Here is a 23,855-nt window from a genome sequence, read left to right on the forward strand (position 1 = left end):
CACCAAGGGGGTAGGAATGACGGCTGTGCTGCGTCCCATTACGAAGGAAAGTCCCACCTCCGGGACGGTCTCACGGTATCAGGGGACACATTTTATGTGTTTAGTTCTGTGTTTGCAAGGAGCATAATTAAAAGAGCCACCTTTTGCTTTTGCATCCTTAGTGCTGCACAAGATGGCTCTTTCAGCTACAAACGCCTTGAGGGGGGTTAAAGGTTCCCTTTCGACTTGCTCCAATCAGGCTTCGGCCTACACGGTGTTCCTCTGCTCCTCCTGCTGTCCCTGGGCTCCAACACTGCCAGTTGGTGCCTGGAAGTGCTGTCCGCACAGTCAACAGTCGCTCCTCTGTTATTGGGGTTCAGTAACGTCAGCTGTTCCCCAGCTGTGTGTGCGGCATTACCTCCAATCTGCTCCTTCTGCTGTCCCTGGGCTCCAACACCGCCAGTTGGTACCTGGAAGTGCTGTCCGCACAGTCAACAGTTGCTCTTCTGTTATTGGGGTTCAGTAATGTCAGCTGTTCCCCAGCTTTGTGTGCGGCAATACCTCCAATCTGCTCTTCCTGCTGTCCCTGGGCTCCAACACCGCCAGTTGGTGCCTGGAAGTGCTGTCCGCACAGTCAACAGTCGCTTCTCTGTTATTGTGGTTCAGTAACGTCAGCTGTTCCCCAGCTGTGTGTGCGGCAATACCTCCAATCTGCTCCTCCTGCTGTCCCTGTGCTCTAACCCCGCCAGTTGGTGCCTGGAAGTGCTGTCCGCACAGTCAACAGTCGCTCCTCTGTTATTGGGGTTCAGTAACGTCAGCTGTTCCCCAGCTGTGTGTGTGGCAATACCTCCAATCTGCTCCTCCTGCTGTCCCTGGGCTCTAACCCCGCCAGTTGGTGCCTGGAAGTGCTGTCCGCACAGTCAACAGTCGCTCCTCTGTTATTGGGGTTCAGTAACGTCAGCTGTTCCCCAGCTGTGTGTGCGGCAATACCTCCAATCTGCTCCTCCTGCTGTCCCTGGGCTCTAACCCCGCCAGTTGGTGCCTGGAAGTGCTGTCCGCACAGTCAACAGTCGCTCCTCTGTTATTGGGGTTCAGTAACGTCAGCTGTTCCCCAGCTGTGTGTGCGGCAATACCTCCAATCTGCTCCTCCTGCTGTCCCTGGGCTCTAACCCCGCCAGTTGGTGCCTGGAAGTGCTGTCCGCACAGTCAACAGTCGCTCCTCTGTTATTGGGGTTCAGTAACGTCAGCTGCTCCCCTGCTATGTATCCAGCAATGTGTCATGCGACCGCCATGCTGGCACACTAACAGACATTTACATGCCTCCAGTGCAGGCTTCAGCCTACACTCTGCTCTTCCTGCTGTGTCTGGGCTCCAACACTGCTGGTTGCTGCCCGAAAGTGCTGTTTGCACAGAGCCAAACACCTCGCCAATGTGTTAGTGGGGTTCAGTAACGCCTGCTGCTTCCCTGCTGTGTACCCGGTATGCACTGCGCATGCCCATGGATCCCAGGCCCGCAGTGGGATTACATTAGACAACACTGCAAGGCGGGATCTCGGGCAGCGCGGCCGCACAGGCGCAGCCAGCCTGACACCAAATGATGTCAGAAGACGGGCAGCGCTAAGTGCGCCTGGCCAAGGGATAACATAACAGCGCAGGCTCCGGGACAGAATCAAACAATGCTGAGGAGGCGGCACACGGCACCAAGGGGGTAGGAATGACGGCTGTAATGCGTCCCATTACGAAGGAAAGTCCCACCTCCAGGACAGTTTTACAGTGTGAGGGGACACATTTCATAAGTGTCTAGTTCAGCGTTTGCAAGGAGCATAATTAAAAGAGCCACCCTTTCCTTTTGCAGCATTAGTGCTGTACAAGATGTGTTATGACCCCAATGGCAGAGGGTCTCAGAGGTTATTACCAAGTCTGCACACACAAAAAACCAGCTCATAGGGCAGTGGTAACTAGGCTGACCGTATAACTGATCCTAGCACAACAAATAGCAGTAGCCGGGGAACGTACCTACGTTGGTTCTAGACGTCTCGCGCCAGCCGGAGAACTAACTAACCCTAAAGGGAAACAATAGACCTTTCTTGCCTCCAGAGATAAGACCCCAAAAGTTGGATACAAGCCCCCAACAAATAATAATGGTGAGGTAAGAAGAAAAGACAAACGTAAGAATGAACTAGGTTTTAGCAAAGAGAGGCCCACTGACTAATAGCAGAATATAGGAAGATGACTTATACGGTCAGCAAAAACCCTATCAAAATTTCCACGCTGAATATTCAAGAACCCCCGAACCGTCTAACGGCACGGGGGGAGAATTTCAGCCCCCTAGAGCTTCCAGCAATATCAGGAATCACATTTAGTACAAGCTGGACAAAAATAAGAGCAATGCAAATAACCAAACAATAAGGAAGCAGGACTTAGCTTATTTTGCAAAGAACCAGGACCAGCAGACAGGAGCAAACAGAAAGGAACTGATTACAACGATGCCAGGCACCAGACTGAGAATCCAGGGAGTTTAAATAGCAACACCCCTGGACTAACGAACCAGGTGGGTACCAAGCTGGGGAAAGAAAATCAAAGTGTCATGTCGCTAGTGACCACAAGAGGGAGCCAAAAAGTTCAATTCACAACAGTACCCCCCCCTTAAGGAGGGGTCACCGAACCCTCACCAAGACCACCAGGGCGATCAGGATGAGCAGCGTGAAAGGCACGAACCAAATCGGCCGCATGAACATCAGAGGCGACCACCCAGGAATTATCCTCCTGACCATAGCCCTTCCACTTGACCAGATACTGAAGCCTCCGTCTGGAGAGACGAGAATCCAAGATCTTCTCCACCACGTACTCCAACTCGCCCTCAACCAACACCGGAGCAGGAGGCTCAACAGAAGGAACCACCGGCACAACGTACCGCCGCAACAAAGACCTATGGAACACGTTGTGAATGGCAAACGACACCGGAAGATCCAAGCGAAAGGACACTGGATTAAGGATTTCCAAAATCTTATAAGGACCGATGAAGCGAGGCTTAAATTTAGGAGAGGAGACCTTCATAGGAACAAACCGAGAAGACAGCCACACCAAATCCCCAACGCGAAGTCGGGGACCCACACCGCGGCGGCGGTTGGCAGAACGCTGAGCCTTCTCCTGTGACAACTTTAAGTTGTCCACCACATGATTCCAAATCCGCTGCAACCTATCCACCACAGAATCTACCCCAGGACAGTCAGAGGGCTCAACATGTCCCGAGGAAAAACGAGGATGAAAACCAGAGTTGCAGAAAAATGGCGAAACCAAAGTAGCGGAACTAGCCCGATTATTAAGGGCAAACTCAGCCAATGGCAAGAAGGTCACCCAATCATCCTGATCTGCAGAAACAAAACACCTCAAATAAGCCTCTAGAGTCTGATTTGTTCGCTCAGTTTGGCCATTAGTCTGAGGATGAAAGGCAGATGAAAACGACAAATCAATGCCCATCTTAGCACAAAAGGATCGCCAGAACCTGGAAACAAACTGGGATCCTCTGTCAGACACGATATTCTCAGGAATGCCGTGCAAACGAACCACATTCTGAAAGAATAGAGGAACCAGATCTGAAGAGGAAGGCAGCTTAGGCAAGGACACCAAATGGACCATCTTGGAAAAATGATCACATACCACCCAGATGACAGACATGCCCTGAGACACCGGAAGATCTGAAATGAAATCCATGGAAATGTGTGTCCAAGGCCTCTTTGGGACAGGCAAGGGCAAGAGCAACCCGCTGGCACGAGAACAGCAAGGCTTAGCTCGAGCACAAGTCCCACAGGACTGCACAAACGACCGCACATCCCGTGACAAGGAAGGCCACCAAAAGGACCTAGCCACCAAATCTCTGGTGCCAAAAATCCCCGGATGCCCTGCCAACACCGAGGAATGAACCTCGGAAATGACTCTGCTGGTCCATTTATCAGGAACAAACAGTCTGTCAGGTGGACAAGAGTCAGGTCTACCAGCCTGAAATCTCTGCAACACACGTCGCAAATCCGGAGAAATGGCCGACAAGATAACTCCCTCTTTAAGAATACCAGCTGGCTCTGAGACTCCAGGAGAGTCAGGCACAAAGCTCCTAGAAAGAGCATCAGCCTTCACATTCTTTGAACCCGGTAGGTACGAGACCACAAAGTCAAAACGGGAGAAAAACAATGACCAATGGGCCTGTCTAGGATTCAGGCGTTTAGCAGACTCGAGATACATCAGATTTTTGTGATCAGTCAAGACCACCACACGATGCTTAGCACCCTCGAACCAATGACGCCACTCCTCAAATGCCCACTTCATGGCCAACAACTCCCGATTGCCAACATCATAGCTCCGCTCAGCAGGCGAAAACTTCCTAGAAAAAAAAGCACATGGTCTCATTATAGAGCAACCAGGGTCTCTCTGCGACAAAACGGCCCCTGCACTTATCTCAGAAGCATCCACTTCAACCTGAAAGGGAAGTGAGACATCAGGCTGACACAAAACAGGCGCCGAAGTAAACCGGCGCTTCAGCTCTTGGAAAGCTTCCACGGCTGCAGGAGCCCAGTTATCAACATCAGAACCTTTCTTGGTCATATCCGTCAAAGGTTTAACAACGCTAGAAAAGTTAGCGATAAAACGATGGTAGAAGTTAGCAAAACCCAAGAACTTCTGAAGACTCTTAACTGACGTGGGTTGAGTCCAATCATGAATAGCTCGGACCTTGACTGGGTCCATCTCCACCGCAGAAGGGGAGAAAATAAAACCCAAAAAGGGAACCTTCTGCACTCCAAAGAGACACTTTGAGCCCTTCACAAACAAAGCATTCTCACGCAAAACCTGAAACACCATCCTGACCTGCTTTACATGGGAGTCCCAATCATCAGAAAAAAACAGAATATCATCCAGATAAACGATCATAAATTTATCCAGGTACTTCCGGAAAATATCATGCATAAAGGACTGAAACACTGAAGGGGCATTAGAGAGCCCAAAAGGCATCACCAAGTACTCAAAATGACCTTCGGGCGTATTAAATGCAGTTTTCCATTCATCTCCCTGCTTAATGCGCACAAGGTTGTACGCACCACGAAGATCTATCTTGGTGAACCACTTGGCACCCTTAATCCGGGCAAACAAGTCTGACAACAGAGGCCTGGCATACTGTTATGACCCCAATGGCAGAGGGTCTCAGAGGTTATTACCAAGTCTGCACACACAAAAAACCAGCTCATAGGGCAGTGGTAACTAGGCTGACCGTATAACTGATCCTAGCACAACAAATAGCAGTAGCCGGGGAACGTACCTACGTTGGTTCTAGACGTCTCGCGCCAGCCGGAGAACTAACTAACCCTAAAGGGAAACAATAGACCTTTCTTGCCTCCAGAGAAAAGACCCCAAAAGTTGGATACAAGCCCCCAACAAATAATAACGGTGAGGTAAGAAGAAAAGACAAACGTAAGAATGAACTAGGTTTTAGCAAAGAGAGGCCCACTGACTAATAGCAGAATATAGGAAGATGACTTATACGGTCAGCAAAAACATTATCAAAATTTCCACGCTGAATATTCAAGAACCCCCGAACCGTCTAACGGCACGGGGGGAGAATATCAGCCCCCTAGAGCTTCCAGCAATATCAGGAATCACATTTAGTACAAGTTGGACAAAAATAAGAGCAATGCAAATAACCAAAAAATAAGGAAGCAGGACTTAGCTTATTTTGCAAAGAACCAGGACCAGCAGACAGGAGCAAACAGAAGGGAACTGATTACAACGATGCCAGGCACCAGACTGAGAATCCAGGGAGTTTAAATAGCAACACACCTGGACTAACGAACCAGGTGGGTACCAAGCTGGGGAAATAAAATCAAAGTGTCATGTCGCTAGTGACCACAAGAGGGAGCCAAAAAGTTCAATTCACAACAAAGATGGCTCTTTCAGCAACAAACGCCTGGGGGGGTTAAAGGTTCCCTTTCAACTTGCTCCAGTGCAGGCTTCGGCCTACACTCTACTCCTCCTGCTGTCCCTAGGCTCTAACACCGCCAGTTGGTGCCCGGAAGTGCTGGCTGCACAGAGAAAACACTCGCCACTGCTGCAAAGAGAAAACACTCGCCACTGTGTCAGTGGGGTTCAGCAACGCCAGCTGTTCCCCCGCTGTGTAGCCAGCAACATGTCCTGCAAACACCACGCAGACACAAAGCTGCCGCCAGTGCAGTCTTCGGCCTACACTCTGCTCCTCTGCTCCTCCTGCTGACCCTGGGCTCTAACACCGCCAGTTGGTGCCCGGAAGTGCTAGCTGCACAGAGAAAAACACCCGCCAATGTGTCAGTGGGGTTCAGCAGCGCCAGCTGTTCCCCTGCTGTGTAGCCGGCATCGTGTCCTGCAAACGACACGCAGACACAACAACTGAAATTGAAGGGAACCTGTCCCCCCCAGGCGTTTGTATGTATAACAGCCACCTTGTACAGCAGTAATGCTGCATTTGTACAAGGTGGCTCATTCAGTTATTGTCCTTGCACACGTCGAACTCAACACGTATAAAATTTGTCCCCTGAGACCATTAAACCGTCCCTGAGGTGTGACTTTCCTTTGTAATGACACGCAGCAACCCCCTTGGTAGCGCTGCCCGTCTTCTGACATCATTGGTCGGCTGGCTGCGCCTCTGCGGCCGCCCTGCCCGACACAACGCCCGTCGGTGTCTGATTTATTTTGACTGCGAGGGTGTGATTGATGGGCATGAGCAGTGCATATGTTCGCCTGTCACTCATCTCCTTCCGCCTTCTTCAGACTGTGCTGACGCCGCACAGTCTGAAGCAGGTGTAAGGACACGAGTGAGAGGCGAACATATTTACTGCGCAAGGCCATGAATCCCAGCCCCGCAGTGTGAATTCATGAAAAGACACTGCGGGGCTGGGATTCATGGGCATCGTGAACCGCACCGGCCGACATGAAATGATGTCAGAAGATGGGCAGCGCTAACAGCGCAGGGCCAAGGGATAACACAACAGCGCAGACTCCTGTACAGCAAAATGCGACGCTCAGGAGGCCGCACCAAGCACCAAGGTGGTTTTTTTGACAGCTGTTCTGTGTCTCATTAAGAAGGGAACTCACTCCTCCAAGACAGTTTTGACTGTATAAGGGGCTAAATTTTATACGTGTTTCATTCAGCGTGTGCAAGGAACAAAATTAAAAGAGCAACCTTTGACTTGTGCAGCATTACTGCTGCACAAGGTAGCTCTTCTAGTTTGTAACACCTGAGGGGGGGTTAAAGGTTACCTTTAAAATTGGTTCAATTAGGCTTCGGCCTACACTCTGCTCCTCCTGCAGACCCTGGGCTCTAACACCACCAGTTGGTGCCCGGAAGTGCTGGCTGCACAGAGAAAAACACCCGCCAATGTGTCAGTGGGGTTCAGCAACGCCAGCTGTTCCCCCGCTGTGTAGCTGGCAATGTGTCCTGCAAACGCCACGCAGACACAAAGCTGCTGCCAGTGCAGGCTTCGGCCTTCACTCTGCTCCTCTGCTCCTCCTGCTGACCCTGGGCTCTAACACCGCCAGTTTTTGCCCGGAAGTGCTAGCTGCACAGAGAAAAACACCCGCCAATGTGTCAGAGGGGTTCAGCAATGCCAGCTGTTCCCCTGCTGTGTAGCCGGCATCGTGTCCTGCAAACGCCACGCAGACACAAAGCTGCCTCCAGTGCAGGCTTCGGCCTACACTCTGCTCCCCCTGCTGACGATTTGCTCCAACACCGCTAGTTGTGGCTCTAGGAAGACAATCTTGAATAGGTCCCCATCCTGGTTCCAGTACCGTCAGCTGGTTCCGGGCAGAGCCTTTGGCTTAGGTGCCTACTTCTGGGTATCCGAGTTCCACCAACATCAGGTGGTCCTTGGTAGTGCTTCCTGGCACGGGTACCTCCTGCTTAGTAACCGGGTTCCAGTAACGTCAGCTGGTCCTTGGTAGTTCCATTGGCTCTTGGACCTTCGGCTACCCATCCGGGTTCCAGTACCGTCAGCTGGTTCTCGGCAGTGTCTTTTGCTCTTGTACCTTCTGCTCCCCATCCTGGTTCCAGTACCATCAGCTGGTTCTGGGCAGAGCCTTTGGCTTAGGTGCCTCCTTCTGGGTATCCGAGTTCCACCAACGTCAGGTGGTCCTTGGTAGTGCTTTCTGGCACGGGTACCTCCTGCTTAGTTACCGGGTTCCAGTAACGTCAGCTGGTCCTCGGTAGTTCCATTGGCTCTTGGACCTTTGGGTAGCCATCCGAGTTCCAGTTCCATCAGCTGGTTCTCGGCATTTTCTCAGCCTTCTTGTACCTTCTGCTACATTTCCAAGTTCAAGACCCTAAAGACGACGACCCGGAAGACGACCCCTAAGATGACGATGACACCAGAGACGACAACCACTGAGATGACGACGACCCTGGAGACGATGACCCTGAAGACCACCCCGATGACGACGACGACGACCCCGGAGATGACGACCCTGGAGACGACGACATGGAAGACCGAGAAGCAGAAGAACAAGAGGCTGCAGAACAAAGAGCAGAAGAACATTAAGCAGAACACTAAATATCAGAGCAAAAGATATTATCTAAATTATAAGCAGAAGAAGACTAAGCAGTGTATGGGGGTGAGTCCGTTCCTCCCCCCATAGATAAAGTGTATAAAGTCTGATGCTGCAGACTGATGCTGAGTCTGATGCTGCATAGTCGATAAAGTCTGATGCTGCAGGCCAAACTGAACGCGGACAAATGTAACTCTTTTGTGACAGGCAGAACGGAAGGTGTAATCTTCAAACTTTTATAGATAACAACTACAGGAATGCCTGTCACAAATAAGAATATGATGAAGTAGAATATGAAGAAGAATAATAGTTGAATAAAAAGAATATGAAGAATGTAACAAAAAAAAATATAAGGTAGAAGATGAAGAAGAAGATGAATAAGGTGAAGAAGAAGTTGATGTCAAAGATGCTGATGATGATGAAGAAGAAAGTGTGGGAGAAGTTAAAAAAAAGGTGAAGGGCGTGGAAGTAGTGAAACATCAATATCTGACAAAATAAAAAAATTCTTAACATAGTCAATATCTTTGTAACTCCGAACATCTTAAAAAAAAAAAAAAATTCCTGCTATTCTATTTGATTGGGCTAAACCTCTATGCCTTTAATGTCTCCGCTACCTCCCCCAATACATCCTACATTATTCTTAGTTGTTTTCCTTCATGTAGAATGAACCTACAAGGAAAGAAAGGGTTTATTTTAATTCCGATATTTTCGTCCCATTGACTTGCATTGGTATCGGGTATCGGTATCGGCGAGATCCGATATTTTGCCGGTATCGGCCGATCCAATCCGATACCAATACTTTCTGATATCGGAAGGTATCGCTCAACACTTTTGGTGAGTAAACTGGGACCAGGGGCATCTTTCCTGGCCCTAGCACTAGGGGCGCCCTAACTCGCCCTGTTCCCTGGGATACCTCAGATGGTGAGGATGCTGGGGCCTCCACCCTTGCCCTGTCTCCTAACTGCAGCCCTGCGTCTGTCCCCTTCCTCCACCCGGGGAAGAGAGGCACTACCATGTAGCACAGTACACCAGCCCCATTGACAGGGGAACAAAGACAAGAGTAAAAGAAAATTCCACTCACACAAATATACTCTCACAAATAGAGATATTCACAAGGGTGTGAAGGACGGGGGAGGAAATTAAGGCAGGTAAGGATGAGGCATTTCCAAGCCTACAAACCAAGCAACAGTCGCACAATAAAGTCCTCCAGCTCTCCAGACACCAGCTTTTCACTCTCCATGTCTATCTAGGAAGTGCTATCTCAGACAAGGATCTGGCCTTCAGGCCTAGTTTTCAGAGGAGAGAGGAGTGGCTAACTGAGCATAGCTGAATGCAGGGATTACCACATGGCCGATTAACTCCTGTCCTGCTGAAAGGAAACAAACACATTTAATACACCGGAAAAGTGCTTCTTCTCAGTGGCGGAGCAGGAGCCATCAGACGCTGTGGTCTTCTGGTACTGCTCTGTCACGGTAATTCCGTGACAACTGTTGGACGAACATCGTAAAGTTCAGCAGACATAGCCGAACCAAACTTTAACCCCTTTCTGACCTCGGATGGGATAGTATGTTCGAGGTCAGATCCCCTGCTTTGATGTGGGCTCCGGCGGTGAGCCCACATCAAAGTCGCGACATGTCAGCTGTTTTGAACAGCTGACATGCGCGTGCAATAGCTGCGAGTGGAATCGCAATCCACCCGCCTCTATTAGTTAAATGTTGCTGTCAAACGCTGACAGCGGCATTTAACTACCACTTCCAGCTGCGCGGCCAGAAATGCGCTCATCGCTGACCCCATCACATGATCGGGGGTCAGCAATGCGTAGCCATAACAACCAGAGGTCTCCTTGAGACCTCTATGGTTGTTTATGCCGGCTTGCTGTAAGCGCCACCCTGTGGTCGGCGTTCATAGCAAGCCTGAAATTCTACTACATAGAGGCGATCCATGCTTCACCTCTATGTAGCAGAGCTGATCGAGTTGTGCCAGCTTCTAGCCTCCCATGGAGGCTATTGAAGCATGGAAAAAGTAAAAACAAAATGTTTAAAAAAATCTGAAATAAATAAAAAAAATACAGAAGTTTAAATCACCCCCCTTGCCCCATTCAAAATAAAACAATCAAAATAAAATCAAATATACACATATTTGGTATTGCCATATTCAGAATCGCCCGATCTATCAATAACAAAAAGGATTAACTTGAAAGCTAAATGGCGTAGCGAGGAAAAAATTTGAAACGTCCAAATTATATTTTTTTGGTCGCCGTGACATTGCATTAAAATGCAATAACGGGCGATCAAAAGAACATATCTGCACCAAAATGGTATCACTAAAAACATCAGCTTGGCGTGCAAAAAACAAGCCCTCACGTGACCCCAGATCACAAAAAATAGAGACGCTACAGGTATTGGAAAATGGCGTACATTTTTTTTTTAGCAAAGTTTGGAATTTTTTTTCACCGCTTAGATAAAAAATAACCTAGACATGTTTGGTGTCTATGAACTCGTAATGACCTGGAGAATCATAATGGCAGGTCAGTTTTAGCATTTAGTGAACCTAGCAAAAAAGCCAAACAAAAAACACGTGTGGGACTGCACTTTTTTTGCAATTTCACCACACTTGGAATTTTTTCCCATTTTCTAGTACACGACATGGTAAAACAAATGATGTCCTTCAAAAGTATAACTCGTCCCGCAAACAATAAGCCCTCACATGGCCATATTGACGGAAAATATAAAAAGTTATGGCTCTGGGAAGGAGGGGAGTGAAAAACGAACACGGAAAAACAGAATATCCCAAGGTCATGAAGGGGTTAAAGGTTCACTCATCTCTTTTTTTGAGGCACAACTTTAGCATGATAAATGACATATACAATTTCACTGCTCAGAAAAATTGCAGTATTACAATGCCAGGAAAATTTGCCCACTTCAGATGGATGTATAAGGCTGGTTTCACATTTGCGTTTTTTGCTGCTGCGTTTTAGCGCAAAAAAACGCATGCATTTTTTTTTTCCTATATTTAACATTAAAAACGCATGCGTTTTTTTTGTATGCGTTTTGCCGCGTTTGACGACGCATGCGTCTTTTCTATGCTTGCGTTTTGTTGCAGAAATGCAACATGTAGTAATTTCTAGAGGCGTTTCTTTGCCGCAAAAAAACGCATGCGTTTTTTTGCGGCAAAAAAATGTATTGCTGTCTATGTAAACGCATGCGTTTTTAAGCACATGCGTTTGGTTGCGTTTTAAACGCATGCGTTTCAATAGAAAAAAACAAGAATACACACTGATAAGCCACCCCCCACCATCAAGGTGATAAAGGGATCCAAACCCTAACCCTAACCCTACCCCTAACCCTACCCCTAACCCCACCCCTAACCCTAAAGCCGGTAATTCAATTGCCGGCTTTTCATTTCTCCTGCCTAAACCCGACATGATATGAGACATGGTTTACATACAGTAAACCATGTCATATCCCCCTTTTTTTGCATATTCCACACTACCAATGTTAGTAGTGTGTATGTGCAAAATTTCGGCGCTGTAGCTATTAAATTTAAGGGTTAAATCGCTGAAAAAATTGGCGTGGACTCCCGCGCAATTTTCTCCGCCAGAGTGGTAAAGTCAGTGACTGAGGGCAGATATTAATGGCCTGGATAGGGTCCATAGTTATTGGCCCCCCCGGCTGAAAACATCTGCCCCCAGCCATCCCAGAAAAGGCACATCTGGAAGATGCGCCTATTCTGGCACTTGGCCACTCTCTTCCCACTCCCATGTAGCGGTGGGATATGGGGTAATGAAGGGTTAATGTCACCTTGCTATTGTAAGGTGACATTAAGCCAGATTAATAATGGAGAGGCGTCAATTATGGCACCTATCCATTATTAATCCAATTGTATGAAATGGTTAAAAAAACACACACACAATATTGCAAAGTATTTTAATGAAATAAACACACAGGTTGTTGTAATATTTTATTGCTCTCTCAATCCACCTGAAGACCATCGTTCAGTAACAAATTAAAAATAATAAACCAACAATATACATACCTTCCGTAGATCTGTAACGTCCCACGATGTAAATCCATCTGAAGGGGTTAAAATATTTTACAGGCAGGAGCTCTGCTATAATGCAGCTGTGCTCCTGCCTGTAAACCCCGGGGAATGAAGGTAATGTAGGTCAATGACCTATAGTTACCTTCAGTCGCAGTGATGCGCCCTCTGCTGAATGTCCTCATATGACCTCGAGCCTGGGAACTTTTCCCACGACGTCATATGAGGACATCCAGCAGAGTGCGCATCACCGCGACTGAAGGTAACTATAGGTCATTGACCTACATTACCTTCATTCCCCGGGGTTTACAGGCAGGAGTGTTATGGACCTGGTGGTTAGGAGCACCCGAAATGACCTGATGGTTAAAATGGAAAAACCTGGGACAAGCTCTGAGGAAGTGGTAACTCTACTGACCGCAATCCCTAATCCTATCACACACACTAGAAATAGCCGTGGAGCGTACCTAACTCTCCCTAGACGCCTCTTCACAGCCTAAGAGCTAACTACCCCTAAAGATAGAAATAGCAGCCTACCTTGCCTCAGAGAAATTCCCCAAAGTAAAGGTAGCCCCCCACACATATTGACTGTGAGTTAAGAGGAAGTAACAAACTCAGGAATTAAACAGATTTTAGCAAAGGAGGCCGAATCTTCTCTAGACAGACAGAGGATAGGAAAGGGAACTATGCGGTCAGTAATAAAAACTACAAAAACCACGCAGAGTGTGCAAAAAGACCTCCACACCGACTCACGGTGTGGAGGTGCAGCTCTGCACCCCCAGAGCTTCCAGCTAGCAAGGAAATATCATAATAGCAGGCTGGACTGAAACATAGCATGTACTGAGAAATATATTCAAAAACCAATGAACAGCAAATGAACTAGCGAGGACTTAGCTTCTGCTGGAGTAGACAGGTCATCTGAGAAACCCAAGAGAGATCTGAACCAGTACTGAGACATTGACAGCTGGCATGGACTAACGACCTGGGCAGAGTTAAATAGGGAAGCCAGCAGAAGCAATAAACGAGAGCAGCTGAGAAAGCCAACCTCAAAGATCAGCAGTTCCACTCAAAGCCACCAGAGGGTGTCCAAGGACAGAACTCACCAAAGTACCATTCACGACCACAGGAGGGAGCCCGAGAACGGAATTCACAACAGTACCCCCCCCTTGAGGAGGGGTCACCGAACCCTCACCAGAGCCCCCAGGCCGATCAGGACGAGCCAAATGAAAGGCACGAACCAAATCGGCAGCATGGACATCGGAGGCAACAACCCAGGAATTATCCTCCTGACCATAGCCCTTCCATTTAACCAGGTACTGCAGCTTCCGTCTCGAAATACGAGAATCTAAAATCTTCTCCACCACATACTCCAACTCCCCCTCAACCAACACCGGAGCAGGAGGATCAACGGAAGGAACCATAGGCGCCACATATCTCCGCAACAACGACCTATGGAACACATTATGGATGGCAAAAGAAGCTGGAAGGGCCAAACGAAACGACACAGGATTGATAATTTCAGAAATCTTATAAGGACCAATGAAACCAGGCTTGAACTTAGGAGAAGAAACCTTCATAGGAACAAAACGAGAAGACAACCAAACCAAATCCCCAACACGAAGTCGGGGACCAACACAGCGACGGCGGTTAGCAAAACGTTGCGCCTTCTCCTGAGACAATGTCAAATTGTCCACCACGTGAGTCCAAATTTGCTGCAACCTGTCCACTACAGAATCCACACCAGGACAGTCAGAAGGCTCAACCTGCCCTGAAGAAAAACGAGGATGAAAACCAGAATTACAAAAAAAAGGCGAAACCAAAGTAGCCGAACTAGCCCGATTATTAAGGGCAAACTCGGCCAATGGCAAGAAGGTCACCCAATCATCCTGATCAGCAGAGACAAAGCATCTCAGATAGGTCTCCAAGGTCTGATTAGTTTGTTCGTTTTGGCCATTTGTCTGAGGATGGAACGCTGAAGAAAAAGACAAATCAATGCCCATCTTAGCACAAAAGGACCGCCAAAACCTAGAAACAAACTGGGAACCTCTGTCCGACACAATGTTCTCCGGACTGCCATGCAAACGAACCACATGCTGAAAAAATAATGGAACCAAATCAGAGGAGGAAGGCAATTTAGGCAAGGGTACCAAATGGACCATCTTAGAAAACCGATCACAAACCACCCAGATGACAGACATCCTTTGAGAGACAGGAAGATCAGAAATGAAATCCATGGAAATATGCGTCCAGGGCCTCTTCGGGACAGGCAAAGGCAAAAGCAACCCACTGGCACGAGAACAGCAAGGTTTGGCCCGAGCACAAGTCCCACAGGACTGCACAAAAGAACGCACATCCCGCGACAAGGAAGGCCACCAAAAGGACCTAGCAACCAAATCTCTGGTACCAAAAATCCCAGGATGACCAGCCAATACTGAACAATGAACCTCAGAAATAACCCTACTAGTCCATCTATCAGGGACAAACAGTTTCTCCACTGGACAGCGGTCAGGTCTATCAGCCTGAAACTCCTGCAGCACCCGCCGCAAATCAGGGGAGATGGCAGACAAAATCACCCCCTCTTTGAGAATACCAGCCGGCTCAGAGACTCCCGGAGAATCAGGCAAAAAACTCCTAGAAAGGGCATCAGCCTTCACATTCTTAGATCCCGGAAGGTATGAGACCACAAAATCAAAACGGGAGAAAAACAGTGACCATCGAGCCTGTCTAGGATTCAACCTCTTGGCGGACTCGAGGTAAGTCAGATTCTTGTGATCAGTCAAGACCACCATGCAATGTTTGGCTCCCTCAAGCCAATGTCGCCACTCCTCGAATGCCCACTTCATAGCCAACAACTCCCGATTGCCGACATCATAATTACGCTCAGCAGGCGAAAACTTTCTAGAAAAGAAAGCACACGGCTTCATCAAAGAGCCATCAGAACTTCTCTAAAACAAAACAGCCCCTGCCCCAATCTCAGAAGCATCAACCTCGACCTGAAAAGGGAGTAAAACATCTGGCTGACGCAACACAGAAGCCGAAGTAAAACGACGTTTAAGCTCCTGAAAAGCCTCAACGGCCGCAGGGGGCCAGTTCACCACATCAGCGCCTTTCTTCGTCAAATCAGTCAAAGGCTTAACCACACTAGAAAAATTAGCGATGAAGCGACGGTAAAAATTAGCAAAGCCCAGGAACTTCTGAAGACTCTTCACAGATGTAGGTTGAGTCCAATCATAAATGGCCTGAACTTTAACAGGGTCCATTTCGATAGTAGAAGGGGAAAAAATGAAGCCCAAAAAGGAAACCTTCTGAACTCCAAAGAGGCATTTAGACCCCTTCACAAACAACGCATTAGCATGAGGGACCTGGAACACCATCCTGACCTGCCTTACATGAGACTCCCAGTCATCCGTAAAGACCAAAATATCATCCAAATATACAATCATGAACCAATCCAGATACTTCCGGAAGATGTCGTGCATAAAGGACTGAAACACAGATGGGGCATTAGAAAGCCCGAATGGGATCACCAGGTACTCAAAATGGCCCTCGGGCGTATTAAATGCTGTTTTCCATTCATCGCCCTGTTTAATACGCACAAGATTATACGCCCCTCGAAGGTCAATCTTGGTAAACCAACTAGCCCCCTTAATCCAACCAAACAAATCAGACAACAAAGGCAAAGGGTACTGAAATTTGACCGTGATTTTATTGAGAAGGCGGTAATCTATACAGGGTCTCAGAGAGCCATCCTTCTTGGCCACAAAAAAGAACCCTGCTCCCAACGGTGACGAAGACGGGCGAATATGTCCTTTTTCCAATGACTCCATTACATAACTCCGCATAGCGGCATGTTCTGGCACAGATAAATTAAACAGTCGGCCCTTAGGGAACTTACTACCAGGAATCAAATTAATAGCGCAATCACAGTCCCTATGAGGAGGTAGGGCACTGGACTTGGGCTCATCAAATACATCCTGGTAATCCGACAAAAACTCAGGAATTTCAGAAGGAGTGGAAGAAGAAATTGATATCAAAGGAACATCAGTATGTATCCCTTGACAACCCCAACTAGACACAGACATTGATTTCCAATCCAGTACTGGATTATGAACCTGTAACCATGGCAAACCCAACACGACAACATCATGCAAATTATGCAACACCAAAAAGCGAATACTTTCCTTATGTGCGGGAGCCATGCACATGGTCAGCTGAGTCCAGTACTGGGGTTTATTCTTGGCCAATGGCGTAACATCAATCCCCCTTAAGGGAATAGGAATCTGCAAAGGCTCCAAGAAAAAACCACAGCGCCTGGCAAACTCCAAGTCCATCAAATTCAGAGCAGCGCCCGAATCCACAAATGCCATAACAGAGTAGGACGACAATGAGCAAATCAGAGTAACAGATAAGAGAAATTTAGGCTGCACAGTACTAATGGTGACAGACCTAGCGAACCTCTTAGTGCGCTTAGGACAATCAGAGATAGCATGAGGAGAGTCACCACAGTAAAAACACAGCCCATTCTGACGTCTGTGTTCTTGCCGTTCAGCTCTGGTCAAAGTCCTATCACATTGCATAGGCTCAGGCCTTTGCTCAGAGGACACCGCCAAATGGTGCACAACTTTGCGCTCACGCAAACGCCGATCAATCTGAATGGCCAAAGACATTGATTCATTCAGACCAGCAGGCGTGGGGAACCCCATCATAACATCTTTAAGGGCTTCAGAAAGACCCTTTCTGAAAATTGCTGCCAGGGCACACTCATTCCATTGTGTAAGCACAGACCATTTTCTAAACTTCTGGCAATATACTTCTGCTTCATCCTGACCCTGACATAGAGTCAGCAAGATCTTTTCTGCCTAATCCACAGAATTAGGTTCATCATAAAGCAATCCAAGTGCTAGAAAAAATGCATCTACATTAAGCAATGCAGGATTTCCTGGCTCAAGGGAGAATGCCCAGTCTTGCGGGTCACCACGCAACAAAGAAATAACAATCTTTACTTGCTGAATGGGGTCACCAGAAGAGCGGGGTTTCAGAGTAAGAAACAGTCTGCAGTTATTTTTGAAATTCAAAAATTTAGATCTATCCCCAGAAAACAAATCAGGAATTGGAATTCTAGGCTCTAACATCGGATTCTGAACTACATAATCTTGAATACTCTGTACCCTAACAGCGAGTTGATCCACACAAGAGGACAAACCCTGAATATCCATATCTACACCTGAGTCCTGAACCACCCAGAGGTTAAGGGGAAAAGAAAGACAAAACAAGCCGCAAAGAAAAAAAAATTGACTCAGAACTTCTCTTTTCCCTCTTTTGAGATGCATTAACACTTTGTGGGCCAGCTGTACTGTTATGGACCTGGTGGTTAGGAGCACCCGAAATGACCTGATGGTTAAAATGGAAAAACCTGGCACAAGCTCTGAGCAAGTGGTAACTCTACTGACCGCAATCCCTAATCCTGTCACACACACTAGAAATAGCCATGGAGCGTACCTAACTCTCCCTAGACGCCTCTTCTGTTGTGAATTTACTTTTTGCTCCCTCTAGTGGTTACTAGTTTTTTGACTCTGGTTTTTCTGTCATTCCTTTTATCCGCACCTGGGTCGTTAGTTAAGGGTGTTGCTATTTAAGCTCCCTGGACCTTCAGTTCAATGCCTGACAACGTAGTTATCAGAGCTAGTCTGCTGTGCTCTTGTCTACTGATCCTGGTTCCAGTTATATCAGCTAAGTCCGCTTTTTGCTTTTTGCTATTTTGTTTTGGTTTTGTATTTTTGTCCAGCTTGTTCCAAATATATATCCTGACCTTTGCTGGAAGCTCTAGGGGGCTGGTGTTCTCCCCCCGGACCGTTAGACGGTTCGGGGGTTCTTGAATTTCCAGTGTGGATTTTGATAGGGTTTTTGTTGACCATATAAGTTACCTTTCTTTATTCTGCTATCAGTAAGCGGGCCTCTCTGTGCTAAACCTGGTTCATTTCTGTGTTTGTCATTTCCTCTTACCTCACCGTTATTATTTGTGGGGGGCTTCTATCCAGCTTTGGGGTCCCCTTCTCTGGAGGCAAGAAAGGTCTTTTGTTTTCCTCTACTAGGGGTAGCTAGATTCTCCGGCTGGAGCGTGTCATCTAGAATCAACGTAGGAATGATCCCCGGCTACTTCTAGTGTTGGTGTTAGGAGTAGATATATGGTCAACCCAGCTACCACTGCCCTATGAGCTGGATTTTTGTATTCTGCAGACTTCCACGTTCCTCTGAGACCCTCGCCATTGGGGTCATAACACTCTTCACAGCCTAAGAGCTAACTACCCCTAAAGATAGAAATAGCAGCCTACCTTGCCTCAGAGAAATTCCCCAAAGTAAAGGTAGCCCCCCACAAATATTGACTGTGAGTTAAGAGGAAGTATCAAACTCAGGAATGAAACAGATTTTAGCAAAGGAGGCCGAATCTTCTCTAGACGGACAGAGGATAGGAAAGGGAACTATGCGGTCAGTAATAAAAACTACAAAAACCACGCAGAGTGTGCAAAAAGACCTCCACACCGACTCACGGTGTGGAGGTGCAGCTCTGCACCCCCAGAGCTTCCAGCTAGCAAGGAAATATCATAATAGCAGGCTGGACTGAAACATAGCATGTACTGAGAAATATATTCAAAAACCAATGAACAGCAAATGAACTAGCGAGGACTTAGCTTCTGCTGGAGTAGACAGGTCATCTGAGAAATCCAAGAGAGATCTGAACCAGTACTGAGACATTGACAGCTGGCATGGACTAACGACCTGGGCAGAGTTAAATAGGGAAGCCAGCAGAAGCAATAAACGAGAGCAGCTGAGAAAGCCAACCTCAAAGATCAGCAGTTCCACTCAAAGCCACCAGAGGGTGTCCAAGGACAGAACTCACCAAAGTACCATTCACGACCACATGAGGGAGCCCGAGAACGGAATTCACAACACAGGAGCACATCTGCATTATAGCAGAGCTCCTGCCTGTAAAATATTTTAACCCCTTCAGATGGATTTACATCGTGGGACGTTACAGATCTACGGAAGGTATGTATATTGTTGGTTTATTATTTTTAATTTGTTACAGAATGATGGTCTTCCGGTGGATTGAGAGAGCAATAAAATATTACAACAACCTGTGTGTTTATTTCATTAAAATACTTTGCAATATTGTGTGTGTTTTTTTAACCATTTCATACAATTGGATTAATAATGGATAGGTGTCATAATTGACGCCTCTCCATTATTAATCTGGCTTAATGTCACCTTACAATAGCAAGGTGACATTAACCTTTCATTACTCCATATCCCACCGCTACACGGGAGTGGGAAGAGAGTGGCCAAGTGCCAGAATAGGCGCATCTTCCAAATGTGCCTTTTCTGGGGTGGCTGGGGGCAGATGTTTTTAGCCAGGGGGGGGCCAATAACCGTGGACCCTATCCAGGCTATTAATATCTGCCCTCAGTCACTGGCTTTACCACTCTGGCGGAGAAAATTGCGCGGGAGCCCATGCCAATTTTTTCCGCGATTTAACCCTTAAATTTAATAGCTACAGCGCCGAAATTTTGCACATACACACTACTAACATTAGTAGTGTGGAATATGCAAAAAAAGGGGGATATGACATGGTTTACTGTATGTAAACCATGTCTCATATAATGTCGGGTTTAGGCAGGAGAAATGAAAATCCGGCAATCGGCTTTTCTGCTATATCGCGCTGAAGTAAATATAAATATATATATATATATATATATGTAAAAAAGTTCCTCAGGCGGCACAGTCCTCTCATAGATTATGCGTAGTAACGCAATGGGACCTTTGGGCTTCAATGACAGAGTGGATCTGTCTATATTTCTCTGAATAAGTTGGGACATTGACTGATGTTATAATTAAAGTTAGAGGATAAATGATCATAATGATTAGTATTGCTAGAAATGAGGATCAAGTACAGCGCAGGGCTATTCGGTAATTCCGTATTAACATAATATGCAAATGTAATGTTCAGCAGTTATCATGTATATAAAATAACTTAAGTATTTGTCGAAAAAAATTATGAGCCAATGTTCCAGCTAAGTATTGATGTGATTCGTATTTATATTTGAATGTTTTTAACAGTGCTTTTTATATATTGAGTGTTTTTAGATTTGATGGGAGGGTCTGCAGGTGGAGGGAGGTGTCGCGGTCGGCACTATATTTCCGCTGTTCGGCTCTTACATCAAGTGACCCGTAGAAGCGCGAGCATAGCGCGAAACGGCCGTCGTCCCCGTTCTCCCCTGCTCACACGAGCTGCGGCTCCGGCAATCCCGACCATGTATTTATTGCTATGAGTTGCTAAATAAAGACTGAACACAGAAGACTGGTGAGTGCCCTCTATTCTCTTTCTTCGATTGGATATATATATATGTGTGTCTCAATGACACCGCATGAGAAAACACATGCGTCTAAAAAACGCAGCGTTTGCACGCGTTTACATGCGTTTTTTCACCACCTGCGTTTGTGTTTTAAACGCTGCGTTTTTAAACGCAAATGTGAAACTAGCCTAAGAGTGCAGCATCAATGCAAGAATGCTTTTTATAACCAAACAATTTTTTTGGTGTTTTGAGGCACAACTCTAGCTCGATAAATGCTATATAAAATTTCACTGCAGAAAAAAATTGAACTATTACAATGCCAGAAACATTTGCACACATCAGATGGACTGATTGCACTGCAGGAGCAATAGAGCGATGCAACTGAGATCCAACCAAGTGTGGCTGTTTGCTTTTGACACACAACTGTGTCAGTAAAATTGGTGTATAATATTTCCCCTGCTCAAAACAGTTTGCAGGATTGAACGCAAAAGGAATATTATAAGCCCAGAGAAAGGGTTTTGGTATCATTTGCAGGCTGCAGCATAAAGGACATGCAATTCATCCTATCCTATCCTACACTATCCCTTCAGTACAATCTCTTCCTAAGTGCTGCTAACAGCAGTATTACTATTAATTATAACTAGCCCTAAGAAGGGCTGTTGTTGTACTTTAAAAAAATTTAAATGTGGTTGAAACCCTGGCTAATACGCAGCTACAATGGTATCCCTTTTTAACCAGGAATGACAGAAAAATGACTGGCACATCCAAACTAATGTGAATAGGTGCATACCAGGAGCAGCTACCTCCATATACAGTATACAAAAAAAGGATGCACTCTATCATGCCAAAGCATGTCGAATATGAGATACATTTAATATGAATAGCAAAATGGCTTTTGAACATTAGGAAAAATATTTATGAGGCACTTTGCACAAAATTTGGCCAAATAGTGTGAGCCCATCAACCTTCGCCAAGGTGGCCTCATTAATCTGATGGGTCCCTGACCTCCCTGTCCAAATGTGAACACTTACCTAAGGCTAATGTCTGAATGCATTGGTGAATGTGGACACCTCTCTCAGTAAAGCCTACATATATGAGTTGGCTGGAACCAAATGTGTTTAGATGTAATTAAAAACCACATGGTGAAGGGAGGAGTGTTCAGTCAATAAGCTAACATAGAAATGACAGAATAACGACTGGCACATCCAAACTAATGTGAATAGGTGCATACCAGGACCTTTTTAACCAGCACCTTTCCCAGCTCTGCTTGTTTCCAGGTGTACAACCTCTGGCAAAAATTATGGAATCACCGGCCTTGGAGGATGTTCACTCAGTTGTTTAATTTTGTAGAACAAAAGCAGATCACAGACATGGCACAAAACTAAAGTCATTTCAAATGGCAACTTTCTGGCTTTAAGAAATACTAAAAGAAATCAAGAACAAAAAATGTGGTAGTAGGTAATGGCAAACTTTTTTAACCAAGCATAGGGGAAAAATTATGGAATCACTCAGTTCTGAGGAAAAAATTATGGAATCATGAAAAAAGCAACAACAAAAATACACTTCAAAACATCACTAGTATTTTGTTGCACCACCTCTGGCTGTTATAACAGCTTGCAGTCTCTGAGGCATGGACTTAATGAGTGTCAAACAGTACTCTTCATCAATCTGGCTCCAACTTTCTCTGATTGCTGTTGCCAGATCAGCTTTGCAGGTTGGAGCCTTGTCATGGACCATTTTCTTCAACTTCCACCAAAGATTTTCAACTGGATTGAGATCCGGACTATTTGCAGGCCATGATATTGACCTTATGTGTCTTTTTTCAAGGTCTGTTTTCACAGTTTTTGCTCTATGGCAGGATGCATTATCATCTTGAAAAATGAATTCATCACCCCCAAACATCCTTTCAATTGATGGGATAAGAAAAGTGTCCAAAATATCAACATAAACTTGAGCATTTATTGAAGATGTAATGACAGCCATCTCCCCAGTGCCTTTACCTGACATGCAGCCCCATATCATCAATGACTGTGGAAATTTGCATGTTCTCTTCAGGGAGTAATCTTTATAAATCTCATTGGAACAGCACCAAACAAAAGTTCCAGCATCATCACCTTGCCCAATGCAGATTCGCAATTCATTACTGAATATGACTTTCATCCAGTCATCCACAGTTCACGATTGCTTTTCCTTAGCCCATTGTAACCTTGTTTTTGTCTGTTTAGATGTTAATGATGTCTTTCATTTAGCTATTCTGTATGTAAATCCCATTTCCTTTAGGCGGTTTCTTACAGTTCGGTCACAGACGTTGACTCCAGTCTCCACCCATTAATTCCTCATTTGTTTTGTTGTGCATTTCCTGTTTTGGAGACATATTGCTTTAAGTTTCCGGTCTTGAAGCTTTGATGTCTTCCTTGGTCTACCAGTATGTTTGCCTTTAACAACCTTCCCATGTTGTTTGTATCTGGTCCAGATTTTAGACACAGCTGACTGTGAACAACCAACATCTTTTGCAACATTGCGTGATGATTTACCCTCTTTTAAGAGTTTGATAATCCTCTCCTTTGTTTCAATTGACATCTCTTGTGTTGGAGCCATGATTCATGTCAGTCCACTTGGTGCAACAGCTCTTCAAGGTGAGATCACTCCTTTTTAGATGCAGACTAACGAGCAGATCTAATTTGATGCAGGTGTTATTTTTGGGTATGAAAATTTTCAGGGTGATTCCATAATTTTTTCCTCAGAATTGAATGATTCCATAATTTTTCCCCTATGCTTGATTAAAAAAAGTAACCATTACTGACTACCACATTTTTGTTCTTGATTTCTTTTAGTGTTTCTTAAAGCCAGAAAGTTGCCATTTGAAATGACTTTAGTTTTGTACCATGTCTGTGATCTGATTTTTTTCTACAAAATTAAACAACTGAGTGA

The sequence above is a fragment of the Ranitomeya variabilis genome, chromosome 5 (assembly GCF_051348905.1).
Source record: "Ranitomeya variabilis isolate aRanVar5 chromosome 5, aRanVar5.hap1, whole genome shotgun sequence".
Taxonomy (NCBI): domain Eukaryota; kingdom Metazoa; phylum Chordata; class Amphibia; order Anura; family Dendrobatidae; genus Ranitomeya; species Ranitomeya variabilis.